We start from the raw sequence: 25,000 nt of genomic DNA on the forward strand, positions 1-25,000 counted from the left end.
GATTGGAAATTTTGAGGCCTACTTTTGACACAACTTTATTTTATTTTATTGGAAATTCCAATGCATTATAACAGATTAGTCTGTGATAACAGTCCTCTTGATATGGTTTAAACTTCACGATCCAAAACAAAGAGGACTACCAGAAGTTAGTTACTTAGAAGATGCAACATCCACTGCAACGTACAGGTGAAAAAACATGCTTGCTATCTACAACATTGTGTTGGTAAATCTCGAAACTTACTGCTATGAGTAAAAATGAGTAAACATTCTTCCTAACTAAGAAGGTTTCAGGTACTCTTTCAATGTCGAAGCGTTAAACAAGACTGAGTTGGTTGTCTTGGCACCTTACAATTTTTCTCTTGTCTCATCGAGACCATTCGTTATTCGTTATTTGGTTCTCTCTATGAACACGGATGTTTCTGTATTTTGAACATCCGTGTTCATAGAAAGAAGCAAATAACGAATTACGAATGGTCTCAATGAGACAAGAGAAAAATTGTAAGGTGCCAAGACAACCTAAGTACCATGGGAGAGAAATGTTTCGATAGATTCAAATTGTCTCAACTTTTTACTTACACGATAGATTTTTTTACCCCTACACACTTTTTTGTTTCATCGAGGCTTTTTGAACCGTAGGGGAGAGGCGGGCTATATGCACATATTTAGGAAAGCACTCATTTTCTCCCATACTCCAACAGATAGGAGTCTGAAAACTATATGCACATGAGCAGATATCTGTTTTATATACGTTAGAGTAATTTTTCTGTAAAAATCTTACAGTTTTTTTTAAATAATTTTATAATAATAAAAGTCAAAATGCCGATTTCCGAAACCGGCGGGCTAAATACGAATATTTATGTTTTTAGCTATATTTCATTTACACTTGGAATATTTTGATATTATTTCATTGAAAATGGTAGAAACGGACGTTAAGCATACGTCAAGGCTGAAATTTTGGTGAAATTTTAAACATCACTAGTTCTTTTGCATGAAACATATTTTGGTATGCCAAATGACCATATTTCATGGTAATATTTTGTTCGAATCGTATTTTTATCGGATCAGTATGAAGTTCTTCTTTTTTCGCTGTAAGATTGAGCGTAGATTTAATGTTTCAATGATAAAAAGTTTAAAAAAATTATAAGACTGATCTATTTTTCTTGATATATGCATTTAACCTGCCTTGATATGGGCATTCAGAACCTGTATCTTATTCCAATATCTTATCATTTACAACTTTGCCAAAAGCTTCAATTAGGTAATTGAATTTCTGATTTCCAGATGAATAAGAAAGGAAAACCATAAACATTTTTGTTCATAGAATCTGTACGCACGATAATTAAAGTTCAACATATTTTAACAAAACTGACAAAAATCTTGTTTCAATTTTTAAATTTTTTTTTTTTGACTTTATATAACAATTCAATTTTTCCATGCCATGTGTCAATAGCGTTACATAAATGTCTTATGATGATGTCTGATAAATTCGCAGCAATTTTACACGAATGAAAACAAAGATTTTGAAGAGAAAAAAACACTGGAAAACACATCTCACTCGGCGAAAAAAATCTTGAATGAAATCAATTTCGAGTCAGGATCTTTCGAAAACTTACTTCTATCATAAAAAAAAAATGGTAAACCAATGATAAAATATTTTAGAAAATCACTTGCCACTTGCCACCAGCGATGATTTAAGGGATGAGAATTAAGAATATTCGCATATGAGTATTTTATTGTAATTTCTTCCTAATTACTAGTTAATATTAGCGCAAAAGTGAACAGAAGTATTTTTTTGAAGTGTTTTCTATCCGAACTATTGAGAGATTTTACCAACAAATGATGCATATGATTATTTTCTTGAAAACAAGTTTCAAACTTTACAAGCGTTTTTCTCGATTTGCCGTTTTTATACATTGGACTCATATGCGAATAGGGGCAGAATACTGCTAACCTTTTAGCAGCGGTTCTGTGCAAAACGGAGCACTTTGGCCCAGATGGATTCACATCTTGAGTAGATTTGGAGCTTGACAAATTCCACGAAATCGAACATTGAAGAATTGTCATCTGTAAAAAGCTGTTTTTTTTTTGCTTTTGGAGCATCAGTGTCAAGAATACTCGCCTGCTAAATTCACAGGTCTATATCTAAAGGAACAGCTTGTGTAATCTATCTTGTAGGAAAAACTCTCAGCTTTACAATGTGGTTCCAGAGATGACCTAAAAACGGCACAGAAAGGGTCTGGAACGACATTTACGGAAAAAAAGTGCCAGCAAGTAAATTCGGAGGAATGTATTGAAGTAGTGGGAGGGAATTTCGAGCCCTTCGGGGACACAAACTATCGCGGTGGTACGATAATAATGAAGAAGATTTGATTCATTTGGAATTAGAAGTACATGGTCCATTGTTGAAAAAAAAAATAGTGAACAGGTTGAAAACGGTGCATAATCGGCTGTTCGGTGAAGCTTTCGTTTGATGACTGAACGGCCTTCATGTCAACTTTGTGAATACATCTCTTGATTCTACCAATCAATTGTTTGCAGTTCTTGGCTCTCTAGTTAGTTTTGTACACCAATGAGCTCAAAGGTTCCAAAAAAAAATCTTCGATTGGACGACACTGAGGCAGATTTAGCGGGTTGTGGTTCTTGGATTCAAATAGGATCGAATGGGTATTCAGGAAGGATTGTGTTTTTTTGACATAATGCGATGACGCTTTATCCGGCCAAAACACGTATTGTCCATCTGCATGATGTTTGTGTATAAACGGCATCAAAATTTTCTTCAAATGTTTATTCTGGTACACATCTTGATTGATGGCTTGAACCATGACTTAGAAATACCTTTTTCGGAAATGGCGATGTACAGTATCACTTTCTGTTCAAACTTATGTTTGAACTTGTATTTAATGTTCGGAGATGTAGTAGAACTACTTATCCTCGGAATAGTATCGATCGTTACCGGGGATGTCTTCGAAAGAGGGAAGTAACTCTTGTCGTCCAAAACAAAACATTTTCCGGAATATTTTTTTATCATACAGCGGCATTGTGATTTAAGAGTCGAAATCTAATCCGCAGTGTATTCTATGTGTATTCTTTGAACAATTGAACTTTTTGGCAGCATCCCGCTGGCTCAGTGAATCCTTGTTGAAGGCACGAGAAAGAGAACAAATCCCCTTGGCGTCCTTAATTTTCGCTGGCCTTCCTCTACCTTGCTTGCGAGTAGTTGTTGGGAATTTTAGGCTATGGTAAACAGTGGAAGCCGCCACATTTTCACTTTTAAAATGTTGTACTGTAAACTTTTTGCCGAGATTTTTGCTCAATTACTAGAACAGTTCAAGGCGCTCGTGAAACGCTTCTTGTTTCGACGGCATTTTAAGCAAAACTGGGCAAACATAAACAAAACAAAAAATACTGGCGAAAAGAGGAGAAGAAAAGCTAACATATACACACTCTCATATTTCTCTGTGCTCGTTTATGATTGAGTATTGGGACCTCGAAATAAATACAAAATGTGTCTTAGACGTCAACGTGCGCTTAAAATACTCAATTTGGATTGCAAGGAATTTAAATTATGTCAATTTAAGCTCTCAACCATATCTACAGGTAAAATCTTAAACTCAGGATTATGAACATTATCCGATAGCTTCTCAACTGAACGTCTTGTATAAATGGGTTGTAAGCTTAAGGTCCATCCAAATTTTTTCAAGAACTTTACTTTGTAAAAGTCATAAAATAACTTTCCCCACGAATACGATTTTTTCAAATTTCAACATGTTAGACCCACAAAAACCACAAAAAATTCACGCCCAGCTAACATGAAAATCTCACCTATAGAGCTATGGCACGGACCATATCAACAGATGAGTTAGCATTGTGGTAAGACATCAAACAGCGAACTCGGAGGACAGGAGTTCAAATTCCGGATGAGGTAATTTTTTTTCGTTTTACTTAAATAGAATATTATGCTTTTTATGGGGAAATCGAATCGTTAGAATCTTGTCAATATAGATATATCGCCTCCACTTTTGTAGCTATAGGGGAGAGTGGGGATACTTGATCCCCTTTTCTTATTTTCACCATATCTTTTTGGAAAAATTTAGCAACTCGCCGTCTTTGACATTTTCTGACAGCTTGTAACTTCAAGTTTCTATGCTCCAAAAATTAGAACGATACTTGAACCCGTCGATGAACTAGAAGCATTTTCGTGGGAGTAAAAAAAATGCGATTTTTCTGAAGTTAGGGGAGACTTGATCCCCTATTGAAAAAGACTTGATCTTTTTTTCAGGAAGCCCTAATCCTTGTATAAAAATCAAACAAAACTCCAAGATAGAATGTTAATTGACTATTTTGGTCATGTTTGTTCTCATTAAAAAATTTATATCAGACATAAGAAGAAAATTCTATAACTTTATCCCAACGCTAATAACATTGCATACTTAAAGGCGCTATTTTTTATAATTAAGAGAAAATTAATTATTTTTGCTCTTTTCCTCAGACAACTGTTTGATAAATACTAATTTTTGTATAAATATAAGTAATTTCGTAATCAGCAATCATAACGATCAATTCAGAAGAAGAATATGCCGTTTGGGAGGGGGATCAATTGTACCCAACTCTAGGGGATCAATTGTACCCATAATCAACATTTTAGAAAACTTTTTCTGAAAAAAGTTGAGAGTTTTCCATTACTTTGAAAATATGGCATTATGAAGTTCATTTTACGCTCGAACGATTGATACATTGGAGAAAATATTTTTTTCATAATTTTCCCATGTAAGGAACATTTTAAAGTGATGAAAAAGACCTTCAAGTTATATTTTGTGAAATTTTTCAAACAAAGTTCAATTACCCTAACAATTATTTTGTTAAAATTTTTTAAACTACAAGCATTGTTATTTCGCTCATTTTGGCACATTTTTCTAGAACATTTGATCTTTGTAAGACATTCCAGTTTCGAGATATAGCTAAGGAATCAAGTATCCCCAGGGATCAAGTATCCTCATTCTCCCCTATGCTATTTTGGTAAGTTTAATACAATCTTTTAATCTGGTCTATTTGATTGAATAATTCTGTGGTTCTGATGATATACCTTCTTAAATGTTTGCTGGGCGGTCACAATGACTATAATCATTTAGCGGTAAAGTTGTACTATAGCAGTCACCTCAAGACCCTACATCCACAATTCAATCTTTAATCCAACCGCGAGTTCTCGATAATTCAATGTTAAGATTTGAACGGCTTAAGATTTGAACGCCATTGGCCGAATCAGCAATACACAGTTCTATCTGATATGAAAATGTTAAAAAAAAACAATAAAAGTAGATCAAGAGAGTCACTAAAGTAACAGTTGAATTTTTCTCTGTTGTTCATATTCGATTTTCACCCGGTGTTGCTTACCTGTGCAGCGCCGTCAGATGGGCGAAGGTGAGGTTCAGGTGCGCGTGCAGCCCCAGCAGGGCCACCTCGCGGAAGTGCGCCGCGTACAGGTGCGCGATCACATGGAACAGCAGGCGTAGGATCTTGCGGGCGATGCTCTCGAACGAGCTCGGGAACTCATTGGCATATTTGGTGGGGAATATCGACTCGTCGCTCACGGTTTTCTGCGTAAACGTCATCACGTAGTCGATGTACTGGGGCGCCGCGACGCGCGTCTTCTTGCCCTTCTCGTCGAACCAGAGGTACATCCTGAAGATACAAAGAAGAGAAAAAACATTGGTTAAATAGGACGAAAGTAAGCCCCATGACTGACTAAATGGCGGAGAAGTTGGAACGTTAAAGTTAATGGCCTGAACGGAAACGATAGCACACCGGTTACAGTTTTTTTGGCAACGTAATGACTTTATATTCACGAGTGGTAATAATCGTACGCCTTCATAACCGAATAATCGAGTTTAAAACAGACGGCGGAAGCACTAGCGGTATAGCTCAGCGTTTCCAGTTGTGGATTACTAATACATAATGGCATCTGATTTGGGACCAATTTCTTCAAAGTCACCCTTCAGATCACCCTTGGAATGGAATCATCGAAAGGGAAAACTGAAATCAAATGAAAATCGTAAAACAGCACGAGATTACAAGGTAATTATTCTTAGTAGAAACAATAACCATTAGCCACAATTAACACCAGGGATGAAGCGGATTTCAAGATGCCAGTCATCGTTAAATCAGCTTCAACGTTTATAAGGAAAAGATTCAAATGCCAAACGAAAGTACTCGGAATGCTAATCTGTGTAAACACGACTAAGTAAGTGCATTCTGAATAAAATTTGCTAACATCACGCCCGTTTGCAATTTGCGGATCTCGAAAATGTCATTGTGGCCTATTCTAATGGTAAAGGGGAAAATGTGTTTATAACCATCGACTGTTGTCGCTCTTATTGCTGCTGCCGATTGTGATGGCTCATAAATTTCTTCTAGCCATTCCTTCAGTGCCTTTAGTGGGTGGCAAATATTCATATTATAAATCAATTTCGAAATGTCAAATGTGACGACAACTGTACAAATGGCACCGTGCGGTGAATTGATTGACGTTCTGGTGGGAAAAAAGGTTGCAAAAAATATAGTAATAAAATTCAACGGTGTGAAAGAAAGTTATTGACTGTCGGATTTGTTTAATACATACTTCATGTTGTACTTTTTCTCAAAAATATATTAATATTCAAGTGTGTTAACCACGAGGAATGTCTAAAATATCGTTATACATCCCTTTTATGTTTATACCTTATCTTTAAAGTACCTTTTGTCGATCTATAGTATGAATTTGGGCTATACTTAAAAAAACATTATTTAAGTAGGTATTCCACTTTTAGAGTTTAAGATTTCTCCCTAGCAAAATTTAAACAGGAAATTTTTATCACTGTAATAAAAAGTACTGTACTGTATAAATGCCTAATCTAACATGATATTAGATTGATTAGATTGAGTCGTTTGTTGATGGTCCAAAACCCCTCCAAGGTTTTTTTTTTTTTTTTGAGAATTTTGAAGTAATATTTTCGGGAGTATATCTTTTTTTTTTTTCTTTTTTGATAGGAGTTTAACCCGTTAGGGTCATTCTTCCTCGATTCGATTGGTTGATTAACCGTGGTAGCTGGTTCGTGGTAGCTCTCTATATTTTGTAGAATAATCCGGCTTTGCGGAGGAAGGCAACTAATTTGGATTCTTCTTGGGGGCAGTTGCTGAGAATCGCTCGCATATTGAGAGTAGATGTAAGAAAATTGAAAATTTTATTCTGAAATATTTAATTTTTTTTTTGCCCTAAAACCGCGCGTCTTACTATTTTGGAGCCAAATTTATTTCAACGGAGTTTTTTCGGAACTCTCCGAAATTGATTCGGGGTTCCTCAAGGTTCTATTTTGGGCCCAATTCTGTTTTCGTTATTCATAAACGATCTTCCTGTGGTTCTGAAGTTTTGCTCAGTGCATCTTTTTGCTGATGATGTTCAGATATACGCAGATATACTGATGGTTGTTCTTCCTTACAGCAGTTAGTTGCTCAAATGAACCATGATCTTTCAAAAATCCACGAGTGGGCTGTTGATAACCTTCTGCCTATTAATCCATCAAAAACAAAAGCATTTTTCATCAACAAGTCAACTCCATTTGTCCTACCTCCTAAAATTTATTATGATGGACAAGAAATTTCGTTTGTAGACCACGCTGAAAACCTTGGTGTTATTTTTGAACAAAGTTTCTCTTGGGACCGCCAAATAATCTCCCAATGTGGTAAAATATATGGATCCTTGAAAAAGCTCTACTTGACAACTAAACATTTGGATACCTCAACGAAACTCCGCCTATTTAAGTCTTTTATTTATCCTTTATTCATCTCCGGTGATTTTCTTTATCAAAACGCCTCGGAGAGATCTATGAGAAGACTTCGCATTAATCTTACAAGTCTCACATCTTCAAAAAGATTTATTAGGATGTCGCTTCGAGAGATTTTATGACTTCAGATCGTTACTGTTATTCATAGGATTCTATCCTCAGGCAAATCGGAATATCTAAGACCCCTTCTTGTACCGCTACGTAGTTCTCGAACAGGATGTTTCGTTATTCCCCGACACAGTTCTGTTTACTATAGTAGCTCGTTTTTCGTGAGAGGTATCGTTAACTGAAACGTTATTCCTTTCCATGTAAAATCTTTTAGATCTAGGTAAGAGTTCAAGAGGGGTTTATTAGCAGGACTTGCAGATTAAGAACGACATAATCTTAAAAAACAACGAACGAACAAAAATTTAGCTAGGAAAACACATCAGTATAACACATTGTAACAAGTTATATGATTGTATCTTACGTTAAGAAATGGCAATAAATAAATAAATAAATAAAATTATGAGTTTTAAAAAGTAAACTTTCTGATCCACAACTTTGTTAAAGATCATAACTAAGTACATATCAATCTTAAACTCTCTCATACAATCCTAAAAATTTTGTTTTACTTATGAAAATCTCAAACTTTTAAACATAAAGTGCAGCCTTTTTTTAGTCTGTTGGACGAACCAGACATGGAAAAATTGATCTTTCTTGGCACTTCTATACAATCGAAATGTTCGGATTGCGCTTTAGTAAACTTCCAACATTCTATACTTTCATGGAATTAATCATCTTCACTTTTATCAAAATTATAGATCACCGTTAGTAGGACTTTTCGTACGGATTATAAAATAAACTTTGGTTGGATAGTTGATTCCCAGCTGTTTCAGGGTCTCTCAAAAGCATTTTGCTAGATTTTTCTTATTTATTAAACACTTTCTCAATAATCGTCACAAAATTGTGCTAAGTAGTGTCAGTCTAGTCTAAATGTTCAACCTTCACTGAAAGTTTGAAAATTGTTTTTCCAAAACTTTTGTGTTGCAATTTTTTGTAATCCACCAAGGAATAATTTTATTTTCTTTTACATGGACGCTATGACAGGAAAATTTCGTTAATTCTTCGATAACTCATTGGTAAATGTATGAAACTTCGAAATCCCCCCTGTGATGATTTTTAAGGGTTGAAAAACCAAAACTTTGAGCGTTTTAAAGCACCCCAAAATCACATCCGATTGAGTTGATATTTTGCACAGGTTAGTTTTTAGGGCAAATCTAAAAAATACATATGGTCGGTTTTAAAAACTCGTTCATGACATTTTTCCCCTTCATCTATTGCCACCCTACCGTCCATTTTAATCAAATTTTATATTTTTTTTATTTGTGTCTATATTAGACTGCCCCAAATTTATATGGAAAGTTCCAAACTTGTGAAATGTTATGCGCTGCAGGTTAAAATCGATCCGAAGCCTAGTACAAGTTCTCATGCCAAACTATTTTTTATGTTCCTCCCGAACAAAAAGTCTCAAAATCCCATATAAACTTCAGACTCGTTGAACGACTCTCCCGTGATCCGATCTGCCCAAATTTGGCATGAGATCTTGTACAGTCTAAGGATCAAATTTAACCTGCATTGCACACCTTTTTTAAAAGTCGGGTGAATCGGGGCACTCTAGTCTATATGGTAAATAGCAATGTAAATATGTTTGATTTTAATTTGTTAACATTGAAATTTTAGTAAATAAATTGTAATAAACAAATCAGCAATTCTGAAGGCTTCAAATCCTAACTTTCATAGAAAAAACGTAATTACAGCTCATTTTGTGCAGTAGTTTGCAAAACTAAAGGCTTCTGCATGGTTTCTGAAACACGTCAGGATACCACAAGCTGAATTATTTTGTGTTTTAAGTCTATATCATTACGTGGCACAAATTCGATGAAGAAAGCTAGTTTAACCTGCATTTGATAAGTTTAGGAATAATAATTTGAAATTTTGTTTCGAATTTAAATTTAGCCAGTTGACACATTAAGAACCGTAATGAAATCTAAGCCCGAAAACACCAAAATTCGGCATTTTCAATGTCAGAAAAAACTGGACCAAATTGTACATTTTAAGTATCTTTCAGTTATCGAAAGTGTTCAACACAATAATGTAGAATAAAGTTTCTTTATAAAATGTATCATATTTGAGTTATGCTTCTCAGTAAAGCGCACTCGCTTTAAGCGAAAAAACGAGATATCTCGCATTCGGTCCGCAATGTGTTAAAAGCTAAAAATTTTACAGTTCTTAAATCGCGTCATTAGAATACAAACTGACCGCATAAATGCTATTATATACTCCATATTAGAAAACAAGCCTTCATAAAGTGTAGAGATCAAAGAGATTCCAACCAATTACTTTGAATTAAAATGTTTACAAACTGTTGTTCAATGCTGCTGAAGTTGCAAATATTGATTTCTGAGATGAAAAAGCTCATTTTTATAGAAATTACCTGAAGCAAATATTGATGTAGACTAGGATTGGTAAACATTTGATGGATCTTTTCAAGATTATTAATTTTTTGATCGATTGTTTAGCATGAAAAAAATCGATTAGATCGATTTACTGTCGAGTCGATCATCTGATCTTTAGATTCTTTTCTCGCTGAGCCGAGATATTTAGATCTCATTTTGATGACCTTATTGATGTCAAACTGTGCCATTTATTGGGCATCTAGTCGAAATCGGTTTGCAAAAATCAGAAATCGATCCTCGGGCTCTGATTTTTTGGAGAATCGATTTTACGACCCTCCATCTGAATTGATCTTGAAGTTTGATTTTTTTTTTGTGAATATCGAAAAATCCTAGTGACCCCTTCTCACCAGTTTGCCCAGAAACCAAACCACTCCATTTTATCCAAATTGCTCTACAGGCAAAAATTTACTCAAGATCCCGCTTTTGCAAAAGAAGGCATTGGAGAGATTTGTATTTTTTTATAATCTATTACAAAGAAAAAGATGTCTTTAAAAAAAACCTTCTTGTGATATCTTTAAGAATGAAAATCCCAAAGATCCCCTTGTGAGATCATTTGAAAACAATGCACAGTGGTCCAGAACGGGAATTTAGCGCGACGAAATTAATAACGCAGAAACTATCAGATTTAGACAGAAGGTATTCTTAGCAAAGTTGCTAATCAGATAATGTGCTTTAATAATACAGGATCATTTATTAGGAAGGAGTGTCATTTATTAATGACTTTGACGCACAAACTTTTTTAATTGAAAAGATGAAGTAAAATTGTCTTGTACAAAGCTGCAGCCAATACCATTTGAAGATTTTTTTTTCGAAAACATAAAATTCATATGACGATTAGGAAGCGCGCGTTATGATTTCTCAATGTTGAAATGTTAAAGCGTGTCTAAAAACAGAGTTTTCAACTCTAACTCTATTGAATGAATTTACACGTAAGCGGTGTCTTGTAAGCACTTTCATCAAATACAAAATGCGCTCCTTTTTTCTTAGACAGCAAATTTCGCGTGAGCTTTCACTACGTTGTATGATACAAAATGTATACAAACAGTTTTATTACAAAAATATACAAAACTGACATAAACTTGTCGCAACTTCTTCCCATTTAGAATATTCATAGCCTGAATAACATATTCTATATGTGGAACACAAATTTTAAAGTTGTCAAGTTTCTATCTTGAAGCAACCGTTAGTTATACGGCTTTTTCTAACAAAAAGATTGTTTAAACTGCCATATCTCAGATTGGAGCTACCAAAAATAATTAAAGGCAGCGTTGTGTAGTTAGAATATCAATCTATTGTTTCTGGAGTTATCTCAGAGGCGTTATTTTTTTAACTCCAGAAAAATAAATTTAAAGTATGTTAATTTCCAGTAGGGTAAATGATCTTGAGCGGAACTAATTGGCTCAATTCGACGCAACTCGGAACATTTGATCAAGCGGTATGGGTTTGGGTTATACCCGAACAAAAAATTTTTCAGTTCAGCGGATAGATCTTGGTTTCTACTTTCTAATGATGATTTTTAGAATATTTTAGAGTAAATTCTTATAACTCTAGAGCTGTTTTACTGAAGTAAGAATTCTGATCTTGAGCGGAACCACGCTGATCTTGAGCGGAACTAAAATATGATCTTGAGCGGAACCATTTTCTCCTGTCAACATCTTCAATAGCTCTAATTCCTGATACTTGCGTAACTGTGAACACTTCAATTTAATTTCATCTTTGACGATTTTAAAGTTCAAAAATTTATGTTTTTACTTAAAAAAAAGAAACTTAGCGTTTCCAAAGTTGTTCTCAAAATATCTGTTCATATTTATTTCTTGCTTTAAAAAAGTCAAATTTTCACTTTGATTCACTGTATCATATTTTGAAAGAACTCAAATTTTAGTTTTTTTATCTCACGAATTAAATTCGTTAGTATATTTGATCGATTTTTGGAATGTGCGTGTTTAGGGTCATATTGCCCCGAAAAGTTTTTGAAGGTAACGACAAAGTGAGTAATACAAAAGAAGATGCCTTTGATTAATGATTTTGCAAAACAAAATGTACATTGCTCTAAATCAATGTTTTTTAGAAAAAAATCTGATATTTATTATTTCTTCCTTTAATTTTATTGGAAACTCATGATAAATTGGGTCAATTTTATATTTTAGTTGGGAAAAATCAGTTAACGTTGAAAATCTTTTAATACTTTTCTAATTCAAAGTAAGAAACCTAAATTTAATATTTTCCAAAAAAAAAATGGAAATCCATTCGGAGCTCTAAAATTCTGTGAACTCTGTAAATATTTCAAAATCTCGTGTTCTGTGACACAGATGCTGTGATAAAAGTTTCCTAGTTTTCGAAGGTGATGGAAAGTATTAGAGAAACATGAGGTATCAAAGAATGAAAGAACACAAGCCGTAAATATCATGAAATTTTCGAAAAAGATACAATGGCTCACCGGCAGGACTTAAACACACAATCTCCGGTACAAAGATGTACCAACACAAATCATAAGAGTGGTGTTGAAAAGTTCCCTCAAAATTCCGTGAAATAACAGACTTTTCTGTGATTTCCGCAACTTTGCTCTAAGCAACTCATTCATAGAATAAAGTTTATAATAAATTTCAGTTTCTTTTGAATCACGTTAATATTTATTTATATTAAAAATTTATGGAAACATTAATTATTTAGCTCAACTGAAAAAACAAGTATTTCTCTAACCGATTTTTAGTTCAAGCTCAAGTGTAAAGTCAAACACAAGGGAATCGGATAGGTTTTCAATACCATGCCACCAATTGAATCGTGGAGTATTATAAAATAGCCAACCCGGTGTGCTTTGCTACACTTTGTAAAACTGAAGGAATGTGTGAAAAACAATTTGAATTTTTGTTTATAAGATAGTATATCGTTTTCAATTGGAATGTGAACATCTAAAACAACCTCTTTAAAAGGAAGCTATTTCTTAAAGTACAAATAGTAATGGCAATGGAGATTGATTCTTATTATGAAATAATGACTCCACTTTATTGGCTTCATTAGTTCTAGAAATATGCCAAAAAATATGTATGAGTGACGACGGGAAGAAGGAGGAAAGCTCTGAAAGAAAGATATTTCTTGTACCCCAAGAAATTAAACTTTTTGTGTGCCTATTTTGGTACGCTGTTACACCAATTAATTAGTTTTTGTTCTATTCGAGCTTAAGTTTACATCTTTTCTGCCCCTAAAGCTGATGTTATAAGATCAATACAAAGGTGCTGCATACATTCAGGGGTAAAAAACCGCGTGTGAGACATAAGGCATAAGGCAGCGCACCTAGCGGTATATTTCGGAAGCTAGTAGTTCCGCTCAAGATCAAAGATGGTTCCACTCAAGATCATATTTTACTTTTAAAAACTACGCCTTTATTTGATATTTTGATGGAAAACTGGTAACAAAAACCCGAATAATGCTTTTTTATGAGTTTTTCTACCATTTTATTCATTGAGAATCAGTTTTCAACGGTCAAGGATGACATAAATTGACGTTCAAAGTCAGCGTAGATTGATGGAAATTGCAGCAAAAATGGGTATGTTTTTAAATCTTCTAATATCATTATTTCAGTTAATAAATTTAAGCAAAAATGTCAATGCTTGTATGAAAAGATCTTGAAAAAGTGTTTTTTCAACAATTGGATAAGATTCATAAACAATCATTGCCTAGATCTTAGGAAAAGTAAATGGTTCCGCTCAAGATCAGATTTTGACTAGTTCCGCTCAAGATCATTTACCCTACATAATAACACATTAGACTGACCCTTCAAAGGAGAGTCCTCTCATTTTTCGTGGAAAGGTCGCATTTTTTTATCGTACAATTAATAGCTCAATGCGAAAAATAGTAAAATAAGCGATTGAACCCTATTTTTTACCATTTAGACCATATTTATACAAATATTGTTAAATAAATTTCAACCATGTTTATAGAAGTGTAAACTTGTCTTGTCTCAAACTAGATTTCAATTGCTAGCGGCTATAAATTAGTTGATAGAACTCAAGTCTGCTATCCCGATCAGGAGAGCATATCAAAATAAGAACTTAAACATATCTCAACGAGATATTTAAGGTACACCGGGGCAAGTGCAAACTCGGGGCAAGTGCAAACGATCAACATTCCTCTGTTACAAAAAAATTAAAAAATATTTCTTCTTCTAGAAGTTGTTGTTATTGTCCAGACCAACAATTTGACATAGATAAACTAAACTTTCTTTCAATTATTCACTAAAAACACGGCACTGTTTGATTACACACGAATTCAAGTACGTACTAGACATGAAAAGTGTGTTTTTGTTTTGCTTTTTTTGGCTACAAAAAAGGGCATTCAAATCCGATTTTTCGTCGAAAGGTAAGTGTTTGGGACTGATATTCAGGTGAAAGCAGAAAATTTATTAAATTTTCAGTAGACCCTAAAAATTGTGAAAATAATATTCACTCCTATCAACCCACACTGCGGGGTAAGTGCAAACGCACCTTTAAGCCATGTAACATCAGACATTAAAAAAAAAAATCATCTAAAAAATGGTTCAGCATTATATTAGAGTGGTCAGAGAGGGTATCCAAAGTGTTGTATCTGAAGCGGATTTTCAAAATTCCGTAATGCCTTGGCAAATGAAGGTCTTTTGCTTCAAACAACAGTCAGCAAAACTGAAGTTCCAAAAAGTAATTAATATAGCAGAAAAACAGCAAATACATCAAAAAAAGTTGATGAAACATACCGGAACATGTATTAAATTCGTTTTAGTAACGATATACTGACGCATCTTTGAATAAGTTTGGAAAAAGCATTGCGTTTGCACTTGCCCCCATAAACGGGGCAAGTGCAAACTAAGACATTTTTTCACAAAAGTGCCGTTACTTTTTACCAACATTTTTTAAATTTTCACTTTCTACGGGAATTTGTTGAGAACCATTTTAATGATACAACGAACGATAATTGATAATTTTTGAAGATTTACATTTTTTTCTAGGACATGTGAAAGTTGAACTATGGTGAAAACCGTTTGCACTTGCCCCGGTGTACCTTATATCTTTTTCAGTCAGAATATTGTTCTCACAATTTTCGACTCTTAGTTTCTTGAATCTTTGTTATATCTTATTTTGATTGGCATTCTTGAATAGGATTCCCCTCCTGATCGGGAAAAACTAAATTATATCAAGAAGAGATATTTTGATACTAATTTGTTCCTATGTAAATGATTTATTACTCAGTACTCGTAGGATGTTCAAATATCTCAAATTATATCAAAAAATCTATGCGATCATAGCTAAATTATATCAATTTTAGATATGCTCCTTTCAAGATTATATCTCGTTCAGATAGCATAGTTTGATATTGGGCAGAACAAAACCTATCAAAATTATAACTTATCAGGATATAAGTGCTACGAGAAAATTTTCTAGTGGGATGTCAATAAACCACATTATTTGCTAAAACCATGCCCCATTTTTGGATTCCACAAAATTGGATGCAATTTTATGGATCTGTTGAGCGAAAATCATTATTGTACGGTTTGGGCCGTTGACTTCGATGTCCGTGTTTCAGAAAAAGTTGTACGTACATCAAAATAAGATATAATCATTTTATTTTAGGACAATCAGAAAAAAATCTTGATAATTGAAAATGAGCTCAACCCCAATCATGTCTGTCAATCAGAATAAGATATAATTCGGATTGGAGAAAATTAAAATCGAAAATATGGAGTACTTAATTATAACTGAATCAGATGTAAATATCTTGGTGAGATAAAGCGATTTCAACGATAAAGCATTTGTTTCAAATTATCATAATATATTATAACCATTTCTTATTTTGATATGCATATTAATTTCCATCAAACACGGACATCGAAGTCAACGGTCCAAACCGTATTTTAATGAGTTTCGCTCAGCAGATTCATAAAATTGAATCAAATTTTTGGGATATCAAAAATAAAGTATGATTTTAGCAAATAGTGTGGGTTACTGACATTCCACTAGAAATTTTTCTAGATGTTTGTTCATCAAAATCGTGGAATAAATAACACGTCCTAATATCTCATACACATTATTTGATGAACATCTTTGTTGAAGACACCTTTTATCTAAATCTTATAGTTTCTGTGTTATTAATTTTGTCTCGCTAAATTCCCGTTCTGGATCACTATGCAATGTTTCGATGTCGCACTCCATATTGTCTGAAATAAAAATGGAATGTTGGTCCATTACTTGTTACAAACTATTTTTGTAGGTACGTTTTATCAAGTTAAATAATAAATGCCACACTCTTCACATGAAAGTACAGATGACACAGATATTAATGACATCTTTTCCAAAATTGATGGTTTTACATAACATCGTTATGAGCGTTTATTTAGATTTTAAGGAGTTTATAAATTTTCCTTTAATTTAAATCGAAGTTTAATAGCATTCTTGTCGTTTCTTAAGGAACTAAAACTTTTTCTTCTGTAAGGCTCTAGCCATAATTCCGCGTTAAGAAAGTTATTGCTAGGAACGAAACACATGAAAAACAATCAGCATTGTTTAAAGTCAACCACTTAAATGGGCAGCAGCACATTAATTCCCATCAAGGAACTACTACTGCATTCCTTCGAAGATAAACCATCTGACAAGAGGCCCACCGTACGATTAATTAACATTTAATGCTGTCACTCCCACTCGTTTTTTTTCAAGCAGCACCCGTGTCGCTGCAGCAAATTGCAACAAATGACCAGTTCAGTCGATGTGAAATGTCCCTTAGCAAAAACGAAACCTCTGAACTTAACAACACTAGCGTCCCTCATTGGTGCAAATCTTGCACAACTTTAACTTGAGTGTGATTAATTGTGGATTGATGGGGTGCAATCAGGGGGTGATTTGAGTAGTTTTTTCTTCCTTCTTTTTTTCGGTATCTGCTCGTGCCATTGCGGACAATGAATTGAAATGACAGAGTCGCGCATCGATGGGGATATCGTTCATTCGTTTGCTTACCTAGTTCCTGGTCCGGTCATGTCTGGGCACCCGGATGTGGTACAAAATTCGCTTATCGTGCCGTACACCAGATTGACATGCTCGAAAAGCGCCAGTGCTGCAATGAGAGGGAGAACAAGAGATGGTTCGTTAGTTTTCGATGGTACTCGTAAATAACGGTGGCATAATACTGTAAACATTTATTGCAACGCATGGTAGATATTTTTATATTTTTGCTGTATCGGTTTGAACAATATCTTAAATTTATTTAAAACCATTGAAAGACATTTACCGTTGGATCTGTTATACTCTACGCAAATGCTCCCTGACGATGGGGTTCGGAGTCATCCTGCATAGTTTGCAGTCTATTGCAAACTCAGAAAGCAGTAAAAATCGAGTGATTCCAAAGCTGACCACATGCCAATTTTCTTATAATGTTTAGAATCAAACCTAAATTTAAGAGTTTTACACAAATATTTACTTCAAAAATCAAAAGAAAAGTTAAGCGATGGAGCCTTGAGTGTAAAATTGAACGCATTTTCGCATGATGCCCTCCATCAAAGTCTTTACAGTGTCATCTGGTACCAGTTGCTGTTTTTTTTCATTTTCTTAACATGTCTTTCTCGTCTTTGACTGTCTTCTTGCTCTTCCGGAGTTCCCGCTTTATTATTGCCCAGTACTGCTCCACCGGGCGCAGCTCTGGACAGTTAGGCGGATTCATGTCCTTTAGAACAAAATGGACAGGATTGGCTTCATACCATTCCAGGACACTTTTAGAATAGTGGCATGATGCCAAATCTGGCCAAAATAGCGGAGCTTTGCCGTGCTGCTGTAAGAACGGCAAAATGCGCTTCTCGAGGCAATCAGATTTGTAGATCTGTACTGTACTGTAGATTGTACTGTGCCCTTTGTCACGAAAGACTCACTCCTCAGTCCTCAAGAGCAGATGGCCTGCCAAACGAGATATTCTTCTTCTTCTTAAATTTGTCGCCCACATCGAACTTGCTCTTGTCGGTGAAAAAGTCCAACCCTGGAATTTGCTTTAAAACGGCTTTTATATACGTTTCATCGTCCACAAAAGAGCAGCCACATTTTGTCAGCCCGAGTTTTAGCCGTCGATTGTTGCCGCTCATCGCGCTTTGGGAAGTTCTGTACCTTGTATGAATGTAGTGACGCTCTTTCTTTGCATTCTGGACGTAGCCCTGCGGCATGCCGATCTTTTTAGTCAAATCATGCCTTGAAACGTTGGGTTTGCTTTAATCATCCGCTTCACCTTTCCCTCTGTCTTTTTGCTCTCCGATCCGATCGGGAATTATGGTCGTTTGACCATCAAATTATCGCTCTCGTGTACCAAGACACGAAATTTCGTTCGACAATCACACAAAGAAGAATGAATGTCGTTTCGTTTGATGGTAGTCGACTGTTCGGCTAATGTTTGGTCGCATTCGTTTGATGGCACGAACAATGACACTGATAAAAGCAGGGTGTGCGACTGTCAGAGAAAATGTCGATGGTTTACAAGTCTGGAGACGGTTGAATGGTGAATGTTCAACATTTTTCCCAACTCCCGGTGCGACAGGTCAGGAAATTTTATGTGTTTGGAAATAATTTGTTCTCTCGACTCGCGTTGACTCACCTCCATTTTCGTTGAATCGTAAAACGCGATTTCTAAATTGACAGCATGTATGTAAGCAATACACATCAATGAGAAAGTGTGCAAAATTTGGTTGATTTCAACCAATGGTAAAAAAGTTATGCACTTTTGAATGTGTAGCAATAATATCGTGTTTGCCCTTTAAAGTCACCTAATCAAGAACGAGTCTTTCATTCAGTCTAGTCTTCGGCATCCGGCAGTTTTTCAGCAGTGGGATAAGAGAACGTACTTTAACACGGAACTGGGAAGATTGAACGAAGGAGACGGCTGAAACATCTGGTCTGGTCTGGAGGTACCTCAACTGGAAGCTCTGGGAACGTTCTGATAAGAGCTGAAGTTTGCAGCTTTCCAGGCGCTGGCGCTACCAAAATGGCAAGCAGTGGTGGAGCCTGAGATCACGGATGTACGTCCTCAACCAGATGTTGCAAGGAGCATCCCAGCATAAAGTAACGGATTTTGAAGTGACGGATCGAAGAATGTTCAAAAGTGGGAGCATATGTCTCATGATAAAAAATAGGATGCAATTGAATTGTCAATCAAAATTGTTTGTGTAGGGGAGATAAGTGCATAACTAGCACCCGGGGCATAACAAGCATTCCTCTTTTCTACACGTATTTTCTCAAATAAATTTTCATGAGGATTTGTTTCGTACTTCCTATAGTATTAATTTTTCACAACAAAACGAATCTCCTTATAATTTTTACAGAGAAATTTTTAAAAAACCCGCTGAGTTCTCAAGTGACGAAAATATTATAATGTTTGAGCACCACGAAATAAGCTCTTATGATCTTTATATCATCTTGATCTAGAATGGACGCACTGCAACATGATAAATACATTATTTCTCAATTTTCACCATCAAACAATTTTTGATTTTTCACTTAAATCAATTTTTAAACACGTTTTTACTTGAATTTGTTGGCTCGGGGAGAACAGAGCACTTTTAATCGGGGCACGATGAGCGTTTTCTATCGTATGATCTAGCAGCGAATTCAACTCGATGTATAGTTAACTGAATTATAGAGTTACATCTTGACTAGTTTACATCTGACGATGTGGCCTATTGATAAGGTTCGGAGTGGTAAACAAAAGGCTAGAGTTCGATTTCTGTTCGAGGTGATTTTTTTTTTCCATTTACCATTCATGATTGTTTTTTAATTGTTACATCATACGGCTATTATCATCATCCGCCAAACAAAGCACCAGAAACATAATGTATGGGCATGTGTGAATTGTTTGTATTCTACAAACAAACCTAGATTATTTTGTTATTGCTTTGTTCAATGAATCTACGACTCGCCTGACTTCATCGTGTTGAATTCGCTGCTAGATTCCCCGGCAAAAAACGCTCATCGTGCCCAGATTAATGGTGCTTATACTGCCCCAGGGGGGGGGGGGGGGGGTTCTCATTATGCCCCTACAGTGACTGGTTTTCAACTTTTGAAAAATTTAAAAAAAATGCATTTTTAAACGTTTTCATCTAGTTTTTCAAGTTTCAGCCAACTAAGGTATAGACGATATAAGTGCAGGGGTGTCATTTGCTCACACAATGAGCTCAATGTGCATTTTTTCTATAGCTCATTGAGAGAGCAAAACCGAGCACTGCCTGAGCTAGCTGTCCATCAATGTGCAACATCAAAGCAAATCACTGAGCTACGCAGCGGTAGACCTCAGCACATTGAGCGGCACAATGTGTACCAGTATACCACCACAACGCTGAATTCAACAAACGAAAGCGAATTCTTTCCCATTAAACAAGCAACAGCAACAACAAAGCCGAAATTTAGGCGGGCTCGGCCTGCCGGCTGCCGAACACCGTTGCCACAAAAAAATCTGTATCATAAATGAGTCTGATGTTCGTCCATAAGTGTCCCAATTTAACAGAAATAAATACACTGATGGTACAGATTTTCGTGGCATCGCTGCTCGGCAGCCGGCAGGCCGAGCCCGACCGAATTTCGTTTGTGTTGTTGCTGTTGCTTGTTTATGAGTAATTTTCTTCCTTGCAAGCAGCCGGTGTGCCTTCGTGCCGGGCTGGACGACCGATGATCGTTTTTATTTTCTTTTGTAGAGAAGGAAAAATATAACGAAGAAGAGTGCTTGGCAAATTTCTAAAGCCAGAGTTCACATTGAGCAGCACATTGAGCAGAGTGGATCAGCTCATTGTGTTTTTCATCATTGTGAGAAACCTCGCAGAAAATTGGATTATCGGCGCGCAGTAAGAGAGCGAGCAGTAGATATTCTATCGCCGTGCGCGCCGTTCTAGAAAGCTTGCGTTCACATTGTGCTTTTAGAACACAGTGTGCTGTTTTGAGGAGTATAACACCCCTGTATAAGTGTTCGAACACGAAACAATGATGCAATTCACATATTATAGCTGTTTTCTATGGTGAAATAAGCGTTTTCCTTAAGGTGGCCATCATGCCCTTATCTCTCCAACTTTGAATTTTATTAAAACCCAAATTGTTGGTACATCGACGATGCATTTGTTAGAATGGCCGAGCTGTAGGGATTATTTAGGCCTAGTTACATATATTATTAGACAAATTAAGAGTCTAAGGCTACTGTCAGATATTTCCGGGAAGCCTTACAATCAAGTCGTCGAATTAACAACAAGCGTCTTTTAATCGACCGGAGTTGTAGGGATCTTAAGCTTAGTTCATTTAGAAATGGGAAAAATATTTCTACTTTATTCTTGGTATCTCCCATCGGGCGTCGCACACTTTTCTCAGTCATGATTTTGATCAGTTTTTGCCACTTATACTTCGTCTAATCTATAATTTAGGTGGCTGCATCCTCCTCCTTCAATTTATGCTACTTTTCGGTCCAGTAATTCTCTTTCAAAAGAAAATGAGGGCAATTAAGTGGATAAGGCTTTTTGAAATTAATAAAACTTCATTAACATTCCAGTAAATACGCTTTAACCATTTTAAAGCGAATTTACTGGAATGCTGACAAAACTAAGCAAAACAATCATGAAATTGAATTTAAAGTATAATCGGTTAGGATAGATCGTAGGTAGCGAAAGGTACATACATGATTACTATTTGCAGCCTTTTAAAAACAGCGAAAACCAAAGTATTCGTTTCGAAAATAGTTGTTTTTTCCACAGGAGCAAAATCATAACATTTTTTACATTTACATTTTCCCAGCTATCGATTTGGTATCGATGGATTTTGAAGGAAATTGTGCAACTTTCTTTTTCTTTTTCTATTCAATCGTAAATATCTCAAAAACACGTTAATTAAAAAAAAGGCTGGGTAGTAATTTTTATAAACAACAAAATGCGGTCAAAATTTTGTATGTCAGATAACTACAAAATTAGCTATCGGCAAAAGAAAGTGTCCATCCAACAAACCTTTATTTTTCCGCTAGCGGTCCAAACATTTTGCGCACGTTTTGACCACCGTATTTTGTTAATTTTACCAGTGATCAGCTTTTTTGTTTTGTAGAAATGAAGCTAAACTCGTTTTTCAGTAAGCTAGATGGACAAATCCGATAAAATATGTTTTTTTTATCACTTTCCCTATTGATATTTAAGGATTTCGCTTGATGATATCTCTCACGTTACAAACTTCATGGAATCAATAATTTTCACGTAATCTTTTCTAATTTTAGCTCACTTTTAGATCCTATAGAACTCCTTGGAAGATTTACTACATGAGCTTTAGTCGAGTAGTTGATTCCTAGCTGTTTTTAGGTCTGCCACATGGACTTTGCTGGATTTCTCTCGATCCTGCCCAAAAATTTTTGTCCATGAGCTTCTGTATTGGACGCTATCTCAAAAACCATTTGACCTTTGATTTTCACCAAATTTCGTACACGTACACTAGGTAACATCACTGATAATTTTATCAATTTCTCTGAATGCATTCAAAGGTTTTTCAGAAATCAAAGTGTTGCAATTTTTTCGAATACACTCCTTATGAGTTCGTTAATTAAACATGTTGCACCCTGTTGGGCTCGTAGATCGGCAACATGTTTGACAATGAACCGGTTATTGTACTCTCCTCAGGTATGCCATTTTATCGCAACAATTTACCCAGACGGTAGCAATAATTAATCCGTCATTGTTTCGTCTATCTCACTGAGCTAGCTGACTCTCTCGGTTAAACGCCATAGATTAGTTGTGTTGCCGGATGATAAAAATAACGCTACATTGTGTATGTCAACATTTTAACCATAGTACGTACAATTAAACGAAACCTTTTAACCCTTTACCCACCCTTGTTTCAAGATTGGCAAAACCGTTTAGTAACTTAATTATACTTTTTGTGTGATTTTATTTGTGCTGTCCAGGGCTATGATATGATACGAGCCAACTTCGTGGTGACCGGTATGTGTCCATTACAGCACAACAGTTTTTGAATGGAATTTTAAAAAAAGTAAATAAAACATTTACCAGGAGTGAAAAATTCAACACAAACAATGAGCACAGTTTTACGATTGCGAAAAAAACTGCGATACGGAAAAACGAGCCTGCACAAAATTGCGCACAGCTGCTGGTTTTCATTAAAATTCATTACAAAAAAGTGGCACACGCGCATATTTTCGGCGGCAGAATGTTGATTCTTTATTTTTTGGCTTGTTTGACCGGGAGAGTTGTTTTTGCCTTCTGCATTTTTTTTCCTCTCGTTTTGCTAAACTGACGTGTGTGTGCGGTACTCATCAAAAGCATATTTCCCAGACGTGCAGCGCGTTTCACAGTGTCACTAATTGCCCAATTGCACCGAATCGACGCGATGCGGGAAAATTGGCGGCAATAAATTCGCTGCAGTATCGAGTTTAATTATTTGGCCTTTCGCTAAAGTTTGATTCGCTACCGGGGAAAAACGTGGATGCCTTTTCGACTTTTTGCGGAGAAAATACCATGGAAAATGTCATTCGATTTTAAACTTGTTTTCGAGTTCTCTTTCAATAGAAAGCGACACGTGTAGAGAATGTAATATTGGCTTTGACGTTTTCGAATATAATTTGCTGAAATCAATGTCGAAGTCAAATAATTAAACCAGGTTCAAACTAAGGATTTAGCTGAATCTTGATAGAAACTTAACCAACTGTTTTGTCTCTAATTTTAGTGTGTTGTGCCAACGTAAGAACTTTTAGCTACACAAATAACACACGACGTATTACAGGTCACGACACTTAACGTTTTTACTAACGGAAAAAATAAACTAAAATTACCTTTTTGTCGACCAAAAAGGTAATTTTAGTTCCTTTTTTTCGTTAGTAAGAACGTTAAGTGTCGTGTCCTGTAATATGTCTTGTGTTATTTGTGCAACTATTTTGTACCTATAACTTTTTATAATTTCTGTTGGAGACGAAAACAAAACGTTAAAAACCTTTTTATCCTCCTTTTTTGTTACCAGTCCGATGACTAAAATATTCGGTATGTTTAAAATGGTTAAGTGATGATGACGGTTTTTTTAACAAACTATTTATTTCATCTAGTAGCTTTAAAAAACCTGAATAGCGCTTATAAGGAGCTTTGTTTTTTCTTTCAAAAAACGATCTATGTATATACAATACAAAGCAAAGCTGGAGAATTTATAAGAACACATTTATTATTGTAGAACAAACACAAACACATACAGGATCTCAAAGGAACTTGATGTTTCCTTGAGAAGAGATTCCTTCTTACGAAGATATGATCGCTAGCATCCTACAAATGCTAAAACCATCAACCCACAGAAAGTGTACTTTGTATGCCGTGACCGGGATTCGATCTCATGGCCGTTGGCTTAGAAGACTTGAAGGCTATTCTCTACGCCACGAGCTGCGACTTTGATTTATTATTATTATTATTTAATAATTCTTTTAACGTAAGACAAAATCTTTTTAATTTGTTACAATTAGGGTTTGCTTTGCTAAGTTTCTGATACACTTTCATATTTATCTCTAACTATTTAATATCCGATCGTCACCTAATTTATGCAAACCTCGTTAGTGAAGCTTTCTTGAATTCTGATTAAGATTTTATGGATTTAAGTTGGGTAGGAAGATTATTCTAGTTTGAGATGCCTCAAACGAGAAACGAGTTGTTGTATTAAACTGAACTGGGTTGGGATATCAAAA

At 35.4% G+C, this 25,000-nt stretch overlaps 1 protein-coding gene across 1 annotated transcript in view; it reads right to left on the reverse strand.

Moving 5' to 3' along the window:
* The window catches only part of LOC129744894 (retinoid-inducible serine carboxypeptidase-like), a 290,042-nt gene that overhangs the window by 77,401 nt on the left and 187,641 nt on the right, over positions 1 to 25,000 (reverse strand). The gene's annotated exons all lie outside the window — the stretch shown is intronic.

This window comes from Uranotaenia lowii, chromosome 2 (assembly GCF_029784155.1).
Source record: "Uranotaenia lowii strain MFRU-FL chromosome 2, ASM2978415v1, whole genome shotgun sequence".
NCBI classification, from domain to species: Eukaryota; Metazoa; Arthropoda; class Insecta; order Diptera; family Culicidae; genus Uranotaenia; species Uranotaenia lowii.